Source organism: Schistocerca serialis, chromosome 2 (genome assembly GCF_023864345.2).
Source record: "Schistocerca serialis cubense isolate TAMUIC-IGC-003099 chromosome 2, iqSchSeri2.2, whole genome shotgun sequence".
Classification (NCBI taxonomy): Eukaryota; Metazoa; Arthropoda; class Insecta; order Orthoptera; family Acrididae; genus Schistocerca; species Schistocerca serialis.
In genome coordinates, this window is record NC_064639.1 from 341,822,460 (window position 1) to 341,833,027 (window position 10,568).

A 10,568-nucleotide genomic window follows, 5' to 3' on the forward strand; every position below is an offset into this window, starting at 1 on the left:
TGGGATAGGTTGAAGAGGGTTGTTTATGGACGACGTGACCCACCAACCACTCTGAAGGATCCACACCGAATCGCCGTTAAGGAGTGGGACAATCTGGACCAACAGTACCTTGATGAACTTATGGATAGTATGCCACGACGAGTACAGGCATGTGTCAATGCAAGAGTGTAACTAACCTGTTTCTACAGGGTATTACGTTAAGAGTGGGAATAGAAATGCTTATTGATTGTGAAATTAACGTGAGAAGATTAGGGTCGCCACCGACTCTAACCATACAACTAATCAAAGGTTTGGCCGAGCCAGAAAATAAATTAATTTGATCACAGACCAAGAACTCATAAAAATACGTACGTCGTGATATCGCTCATAGGGGATGCGATGTAATTAATAGTATTTGAAGTGCACTGTTCACGAGAATCAACCATTTAAAATAAAATAGCACATGCATGAACACTGTGCAGAAGATCAGCAACACACCTGAAAATAAGACTTAATCTAAAGCATTTGTCTTAAAATAAAAGGGGAAACTAATCACTGGACCTGCGCGTAGGGAAACGCGTTGGATGTGCTAACAGGAAAGCTACGAGGTGAGTGGCTTAGGTGCAAAAACATAACCACGGAATGCAAGAGAAAATTGTGTATAAAATTATTTATTCCTAAGATATGGATGTGAGGCATGTACACAATTCCTGATGACATTAATTCCTAAAACATCAAAGAAAAGCATCGATACATTCACCGTTATAATCTACAACTAAAATCATTGGTGTGAATCATTCATACAACTGCTGTCGTCTGTTAACTGGTCGCAATAACTCGTGAAACAGTACACGTTTCGCAGCACACCCGCGTGCGCACGTGGTTTGTGGAGACGAAATTTCTAGGCTGGCTCTGAGCACTATGGGACTCAACTGCTGAGGTCATTAGTTCCCTAGAACTTAGAACTAGTTAAACCTAACTAACCTAAGGACATCACACACATCCATGCCCGAGGCAGGATTCGAACCTGTGACCGTAGCGGTCTCGCGGTTCCAGACTGCAGCGCCAGAACCGCGCGGCCACTTCGGCCGGCGAAATTTCTAGGTATCGTGGCTAAGTTGCAACAATATCACATGACACGATCATGAACAGTTAACATTATTTAAAAACGAACATGAGATCGGACAGTTAGTGATGACGGTAGGCCAACAAACTCTAATGTTCAACCACGTAGTTGGCTCCCCACGGACGAAAGATACATAAAGCAAGGAAAATTTACGAGAAGGCAAAGCTATTAATATTTAGAAAAATGAAAGCTTATACAGGCACAGCTGAAGGTAAACAGACATTCATACAGAAGCGAGTGCTCACTTCTTATCGACACCTTTATGTGGCGCTCTTCCGGCGGATCCAAGTCTGCTGTAGAATTTACTAAAAGAAAAACCTGCCAAAGTTTTGCATTCCTTGCTGCGACAAGGCAAAGCAATCTTTCAGAGTTGAAAAGCGAGACCGAAAGCTAACAGCTCTCCTCTCGCCAAGCAACAACGCGCCAAGCGGTCAGTCTAACTCACCCTTCTTCGACTGGGGCACAGCTGTGGACGCTTCCCGTACCGGCGGCAGACTGCCTCCCTTTTTCTTCTCCAGCCTCTTCCACGCTCTGCGTGGCCTGGAAAACCCAAAGATGCCATTTCCGCCACCAACCTAACGCAGATGGATTTCTCACAAGTAGCGCAAACCTCTTTGCCTACTTGACCACTACGAGAGTTGGCTATTCTGTACAACTGCTGCTGAGTCTGTATGACTATCGCAGACTTTCTGCAGCAGACTACGCCACCGTCTAGCAACGTGACACACAACCGCATTCATTCAAACACACCACTATGAGAAAAGATAAACAAGGAAAAGAAAGAGAAACGCTAGTGAAAATGGGCTACCGGACTAATGAAAGGTGGCTACAGGTCCCTTTTAAGAGGATGTGCTACTGGGCATTAGAGGTACCGGTGTGTACAGCAGTCTGGATCACCATCTCTGAAAGTCTCGCTGTATAGTGGTACAACAAGCAATGTGTGGTTTTCATGAGCAGTAAAAAGGGCGGAAATGATATTTATGTTGATCTCTATTCCAATTTTCTGTACAGGTTCCGGAACTCTCGTAATCGAGGTGATCCAAAACTTGTTTTGCTGTGTGTACATAAAGTGCATACGGGGTCTGAAGATGGCATACTGAAATTCTGAAACTGTAGTCACAATAACTTCTCATAGCGTACAGCTGTTTGGCCATCTTCCTTGATAAATAAATCACACCTGGTTGTCGAGCGGTATGCTGGGTGACCGTCAGGTTCGTATCCCACAGCTGACAGGGGCGTCTGCAGACACGTCTTCGGCCTGAAATCTAATTGACTGGGGTAGAATTTTATTCAGTGATAGTCCCTCATATAACTGAGCCCCGACGAACAGCGAAGACGTATCTGGAGACACCACCGTTTCGTCCACCGTACCTCCGAATCACGTTTCTAATTTCCAGCAAAAATGCAGCATGCAAATCTGTTTTAGGTTATTACGAAAGCTGACAATCACTTGTACTTTTAATATTCGAATCACTTCTCCGATTGAAGGCAACGGCCTTGCCGCAGTGGATACACCGGTTCAAAAAGGTTCAAATGGCACTGAGCACTATGGGACTCAACTGCTGTGGTCATCAGTCCCCTAGAACTTATAACTAATTAAACCTAACTAAGGACATCACACACACCCATGCCCGAGGCAGGATTCGAACCTGCGACCGTAGTACACCGGTTCCCGTGAGATCACCGAAGTTCAGCGCTGTCGGACGTGGCCGGCGCTTGGATGGGTGACCATCCAGCTGCCATGCGCTGTTGCCATTTTTCGGGGTGCACTCAGCCTCGTGATGCCAATTGCGGAGCTACTCGACCGAACAGTAGCGGCTCCGGTCAAAGAAAACCATCATAACGACCGGGAGAGCGGTCTGCTGACCACACGCCCCTCTTATCCGCATCCTCAACTGAGGATGACACGGCAATCGGATGGTCCCGATGGGCCACTTATGGCCTGAAGACGGAGTGCTTCTCCGATTGAAGACAGGTATTCAGGTTGAGGGTGAATCTAATTTGAGGTTATGTGAATTCGCATATGTTCGTTCCGGAAATCTGTCGCATAACATCAGTAACAGGAAAACGTGGTGGTAAAGTCATAATACTTGGGTAATGGGCAATGGAAGGAAGTCACTTGGTCTGATGAAACTTGTTTCACACTATTTCCATATTCTGGCTGGGGTAACATTCCAAGAGTAAGATTTGGCGGGGTTTGTTGATTAATTAGGCAGCCATAATGTGGTATTCTATTTGCCCCATCGTGACCATGCAAGGAAGCATTGCTTCCAAACATTATGTGACCACTTTGGTTGATCAGGTGCATCCTGTGGTACAATGTTTGTTCACCAATTGTGATGCGGTATTCCAAGACAACAGGTCTCATATACGCACAGCACGCATCGTCAAAAACTGATTTCGTGATCAGTCGTATCTTCCCTGTCAAACATCGTCACCAGTTCTCAGTATTATTGAAACCTTTGTGGTCTACGTTGGAGAGAAGTGTGCGTGATGGGCATCAGTCTTCATCATCGTTACCTGATCTTTCCACCATCTTCCAGGAAGAACAGTGTAAGATTACCTTGGAAACCATGCAAGTTCTGTATTTACCTATTCCGAGACGACTGGAAGCTGTTTTGATTAACAAAAATTTTCATTCAGTGTATTAGTCATGGTAATAGGTTGTGTTTCTGGTGTTTAGACATTTTTTTCCAATCCTTGTATACAAACTTCCGGCAGGTAGAAAAAGAAAGGGGGAGAGAGAGGGAGCCCATACGTGCGTAAGATAGACCACTTCCCACTGAAAATTTCTCTCCTTCATACTCCCTCTGTGATACCACAGATGACGGTCGCTGATCTCATTTGTCCTAAGACTGCAGTACACGCCAGGTGCCTATTGACTTCCACCGCTCTGAGTGGAATGCAAAAGTTCTAATTAATGTTTTAAACCTGCAGTCTTCTATAGTTGTTGTGCCCGCGCTGTAAACTGCACACAGGCCGTGAATCCTTTATCTTGAGGCTGTAATAAACTTTTAGCGAGGAAATGATATTTTAGAAATAATTAAATTTGCAATTAGTTTGTTTATACGAGATGCCACTGGCTTTTTATTAGGAGAACACGAGAAACCGCACAATTGCATTCCCCTTTACAGACAATAATAATTTCCATTCTTCAACAAAATAAAGAAATGCGTATTGCCGTAATTACTGTCACACTGATCTCTACTTCATGTCCAGATAACCAGAGTTTGCTAATAAACTCTTAACTGACACCGAATGTGGGCCGGCCGGAGTGGCCTAGCGGTTCTAGGCGCTACAGTCTGGAACCGCGCGACCGCTACGGTCGCAGGTTCAAATCCTGCCTCGGGCATGGATGTGTGTGATGTCCTTAGGTTAGCTAGGTTTAAGTAGTTTTAAGTTCTATGGGACTGATGACCTCAGAAGTTAAGTCCCATAGCGCTCAGAGCCATTTGAACCATTTGAACCGAATGCGACAGACAACATGTCTGTACTCCGAGGCTCCCCTATCAGCTCTCACATTTACAAACCAGAGATTCCTAATAAAGCCTTAACTGACACCAACTGTGGCAGAAAACGTTTCAGTCTTCCAAGACTGCCAAACGAACTCTGATCCTACAGCCGAACCACTTCGCTCGTCATCCACGTTAGGCGCGATCCGAAGACCTCCGAAGTGTTTCGTCTACCTTTTCCCTTAGCAGTCATTTAGTGTTCTGCTGGTCATTGACATTTTTAAAGTAATGCAATGATAGCCTACCTATCGAGAGATGTTTTAACATGGAATGCAAGTAAATACGCTGTTTGTTGTTTCTAATGTTAATAGCAGAAGTTTATTGTTTTGGCGCTACTTCTAAACGTAGCAGCTAATCGTGGAGAAAGACCACAATTTAGTCGCTCCTTCTCACGATACCCGTACCTAACTAATCATCTTTCATTAGCGCCTCACACCACATTGGGTCATCTTGCCACTGCTGCCTTCTCAGCTGCTCTAAAAGGAGCTCTAGAAGCTGAATACGATGGCTGTAGAGCCGTAAATATTACAAACTGGGCAGAGACAAACGGAGAATTATTCTAGCGACGATACCCATAACAGATGGCGAATACCGCTGACAGTGATTTTGACAAAGGGCAGATTTTAATAACTTGGCGCCTCAGAAGGGGCATCTCGGAGACAGGGAAGCTGATGAGTATGCTATTATCGTGAGCGTCTATGAAAAATAGTTCAGCGAAATTGATACCATAAGTAGGGGCAATGTATTGCACGTCCATGCTTCATAACAGAGTGTAGGCTTTGTTATTTGACATTTTTAAATCGGAAGTTGGGCGATCTCTAATGCTAAAACGTGTGGATAAAATTGTTATGTCAAGATGGCTACATTTATCTGTTCGTAGTTTCAGCTCATTGACGAGCCCTTCTGATCAAATAAACGTCAGTTACTTTGTTAAGTGTATTCCAGTCTCTGTCTTCCTCGATAGTTTTTATTTTTGTCAGGTCCCTCAATTACGAGGGAAATTAATTATTGTTTTATGTCTTAACACATGTCATTTATCCCGTCACTTCCTCTTGTAACCTTTTCTACATTTTCCTCTCTTTGGCACTTCTGTGGAGAACCACCTCATCTATTACCACTTAATTTTCATCATCCTTCTATGGCAGAGGGTCTCAAACTTATCGACTCTCTTCTTTCCAGTTTTCCAGCTGTCCATGGTTCAGTTCCGCACAACGCTGTAGTCTAAAGGTACATTCACAGAAACAAGCTCCTCACATTAAGGCCGATGTTTGATGTTATTAGAATTCATTTGTTCAGGAGTATTATCTTTGCCTGTGGTGGTCAGCTTTTAACGTCTTCCTTGCTTCGTTCGTCGTGTTTTATTTTGCTTCCAAGGTGGCAGAATTCCTCAACTTCTTTTTCTTTACGCCTTTCGGTGTCAATCTCATTTGTGCTACTTCTAATTACTTTCGCCCTTCTACTGTTTACTCTCAGTACATATTCTGTAGTCATTAGACAGATCGTTTCATCCCATCAGGGTGTCTCATAATTTATATTGTGACCGAACCCTCACGATTTTGTTATTTCAATTTTTATTTATATCTGGCGACAAACGGGGTGCAGCCGCATCAATTTTCTTGCATATCAGTTGCTGAAATACTGATACTTTGTGACCAGTTGTTCTTATATTTTGTTTGTTTCATTTACTAATATCGTTCAAGTGCGGTCAAAACTATTACACACAGCTAGGTGAGCCACTGTTCCACGTCGCCTGTCGCTGCTCCAAGAACAGACACTTCACCAGCCATGTTCGCGTACGTAGCACGCGACCTTCACTGACAATCGGACCATAACTTTTCGCAACGGTCTTCACCGAACTTAAAAGCCTTACCCTATCGCTCAGTGGATTGTTTGCATTGTTATTAAGTTGCTAAATAACGATACGAACGTAACTGTTTTATTCGGAACATGTATGTTCTAAATGTATTGTTAACGTGACTTCCCGGTCCGTCGCCCGGAGTGGCCGAGCGGTTAAAGGCGCTACAGTCTGGAACTGCACGACCGCTACGGTCGCAGGTTCGAATCCTGCCTCGGGCATGGATGTGTGTGATGTCCTTAGGTTAGTTAGGTTTAAGTAGTTCTAAGTTCTAGAGGACTTATGACCACAGCAGTTGAGTCCCATAGTGCTCAGAGCCATTTTTTTCCCGGCCCATTCCGGGGCGTTACACGTGAGTATAGGTGAGAGAAATGGTGAGGGAAAGGTCATATTTACTGCCTGGGCGTACAGTCAAACAGTGGTAGTATTGACAAGCGTTTACTAAACCAGCCATAAGCAATATTTCGGCCGTCCTCATGGCCGCACTGTGTCCTTGCAAACACAGCCAACTGCGGAATTGCTGACGCCCCAATACACTGGTGACGTCCATCGTCCTCAGTCGCAGACGATACATACCACGATGCCGAGCAGCCCACCAGCAGGCGTCTCCAGGAATGCATGCAGCCGTGAAGAAGTGTTGTCCCCCCCTGGTTCTCTGGAGTCTTGGCTGCTACGCAACCGCGCGCTCGTCGTCCTCATGCCGTGCGTCTGGATACAGTAAGCGACACTAGACTTCCGTTGCCGAGCAGCAGTGCACCAGTCGTTCACTCCTCGCCCGCCGCCCCACAGCCCCCCACCCCCCACTCGTCCCCATTACCCAGGGATCGGCCAGGATGATGGCCGATGACGTCTAGGAGGCTGGAAGGCCTCGAGAACGAGCCTCACCCAGCCAGATCGTGGACATCCTGCAGTCTGTGGGCCGAAGGTCCTCAGAGCGTGGATTCTAGCTGCACACCAGCTCTCCACATCTATGAAGTTTCCTGTCCTAAGACCGAGCGAGATGGTGCAGTGGTTAGCACACTGGACTTGCATTCGGGAGGACGACGGTTCAATCCCACGTCCGGCCATCCTGATTTAGGTTTACCGTGATTTCCCTAAATCGCTTCAGGTAAAAGCCCGGATGGTTCCTTTGACAGGGCACGGCAGACTTCCTTTCTCATCCTTCCCTAATTCGATGAGACCGATGACCTCGCTGTCTGGTCTCCTTCCCCAAACAACCCAACCCAACTCGATGGGCCAGTGAGCGGCAGGTAGTCGGCCGATCATCTCCAATGGTGATTAGTGGTTTCTCTGAAAAACGAAAGCCCTTAATTCTCTCCGGTTCAAGAGACAGACGGATGGTGTCACGACTTGAAACTTCTTTGTTTGAGTCTACTGAAATGACTGAGTAGGTGAAACTTCTTAGTGTGAGTCGTAAACTGCTGAGTGCAACTGAACCTACTGTCTCGTTACTTTTTTTATCATTTCAACTGAGAGGCAGAATTTTCCCAGACAAAGACAACTCAACCTTAACATATTCATTTATTTCCCACAATATACAAGCAAAACGCAATCTGACTGCTCTAAAATGACAACACGACTTCAAATAATTAACGCAAAGAATGGCCCTGAACTGGAAGAAGTGCTAACAATAACTCATATTTTTCGTTACAGAAATTACAGCAAGCAGCAACTACAGCCAGCTAAAAAAAGATTCTAAGTACTGTAGGTTCTAACTACTAGGGGGCATATGATTAGCAAAAGAAAGATTTTGTTGAAGGGCAAACAATGTATTTAGCAGACTTTACCTTACTCCTGTGGCATTCAGTTCCAAAAATTATATACTCGTAGTTGTCAATAATTCCGCTAGCCAAACATTACCAGCTTCATAAATCATCATTTTACAGTGCATGTCCTACCAACATTGAGTCTCCACGATGGACACATGTCCAAGCTGTGCACTTGCTAGCTGCTAACTGCCCCTCCATCCAATCACAGAGTCTCTTAACAAGAGCCAAGAGCGCTGTCAGCGATATTAATTACTGTCTATAGTGCTGCCAACATGCATACACATAAACAGGATACTTCCATAGCCCCCATGCTCCTCTCAAAAAAATTTACAAAGTGTTTTGGGCAGTGGGCGAGACTAAGCTGTTAAAATTTTTTATATTAACAACATCAAGTAGATAGATGCACACAAAAGTTAAGTAATATGCTGTTGGTCAACAAAGTAAAAATTCTTCTCACAGTCCCTAAAGACAGTTCTAATTCAGCAGAAGAGAAGTCTATGACAGTTTTATTCACAAAGGCTGAGTAGTAAAAGAAAATGCACACCTAATTAACGGACCACCATGCAGTCTTGAAGAAGTAGTGTTGTCCTCCCCACGGAAACACAGTGCCGACTCTTAATATGAAGATTTCAGTTGAGAACACTGGTAAAGGGCCACAACAGAGCAGACCCACAGCAGAGTCAGTCGAAGTCTTGAAGAATATTGGTAGAATTGGTAGGCCATCACAGGGCGGAACCACAGTATTCCTTGTAGAGTTTACTGTGGTAATGGGCCACCAAAGGCACTGACCCACTGTAGTCCTTCTAGAGATTATGGTGGTTATGGGCCATCAAAGCTGCAGACCCACTGTAGTCCTTGTAGAGGTGGCCAACAGGCATCCATTGCAACTGTGCAGGTGCATAATTACAAGACTCTTGAGGATAATGTAGCAAGTCCATGAACCACCACTTGTGCACTCACTATTATTTTTTTTGCAATATCCTTAGAACCAACAATGCTGTTAACAGGTTACTTGCCAAATTATCAACACATGTGCAAGCACTAACACAGTATGACCAACAGACAAATGTGTGCAGTAAAATGAATCCCTACTACTTACCTAACTTGAAGAACTGGTGTCTGTACAATCACAATTTAACAGTATACAAATTCAATTACAAATGTAAAGAAAACATCATTATAGTACAGCACATGATAATACAAATAACATTTCTAGTAATGCAGGCTTTACAAAAAGAATAAAAACAAGCATATATACGAGTCTTACAGGAATTATAACATAAGTAAATAAACGAAATATGAGAATATCATTAGAAGCATAACAAAATAAATAATGTTTAAAGATCTTCTAAATGTAAAGAACATGGTACAAAAACAGAGATTAGATTTGAGGGTAACAGAATTCCTCATTATAGTGAATGCAGCTTAGTATTAGAAGGAAAAAAAATTGCTCACACAGTGAGGAAAAACACAGACACACAAGGATACACATAAACATAGCGGATTAACACAAAAGGAAAGGACAGAGTCTGTTTTCAAATGTAAATGTCAAAGTGTAAGTGTAACATTTGGTACTGCAGTGCTTGTGGTGAGCATTTTATACCTACTTTATGTTCATACTTGTTTTACTTTCAACCAAAACTACTTCGTTTCCAACTAAAACTTCATTCAATTCTTGCCAGTCTCTCTTACTTCAACATTTATTTCCACAAAAAAGTCCTATTTGTCCATATTTAACCAAAACTCCTTTATTTCCTTTCAAAATAATTATTCCTCCTTTTGACCAACCTTTTTCTTATAACGTCTCAATACATTTGTTCCCAACACATCATAACTCATTTTCTTATGTAGCATACCCCCTCTTAAGCTAACTTAAATCTACTGAGCTCAAATACATACACTAGAGAATGGGACAATGCAACAGCACAAAAATACAAACAACAATGACAAAAATGCAGATTGGCCAAGCAAGCAGCAGCATATCTAAATTAGCAAAGCAAATGCAATATTACAACTAACGTAAGGCAATGTGCAGCAAACAAGAAATATAAATCAGTGGTAAAATTGGTTTACCACAATAATACAAAGTAAAATTCAGTTGGACATTACCTGACAAGTAGCAGCAGCAATAGCAATAACTTATACCGAAATATGAGAAATCACAAGCACAAAAATATTACAGTAAAGACAGCAATGTAGATAAGGAACATAAACATGTAGGCTTACAATAGCATGTGTGCATCTGTGATCATCAAAACTATCCAAAGTGCCAGCGCAAGGAACAGGATTTGTTCTATCTCCCAGGTGAAATACAATGATTTTATGTG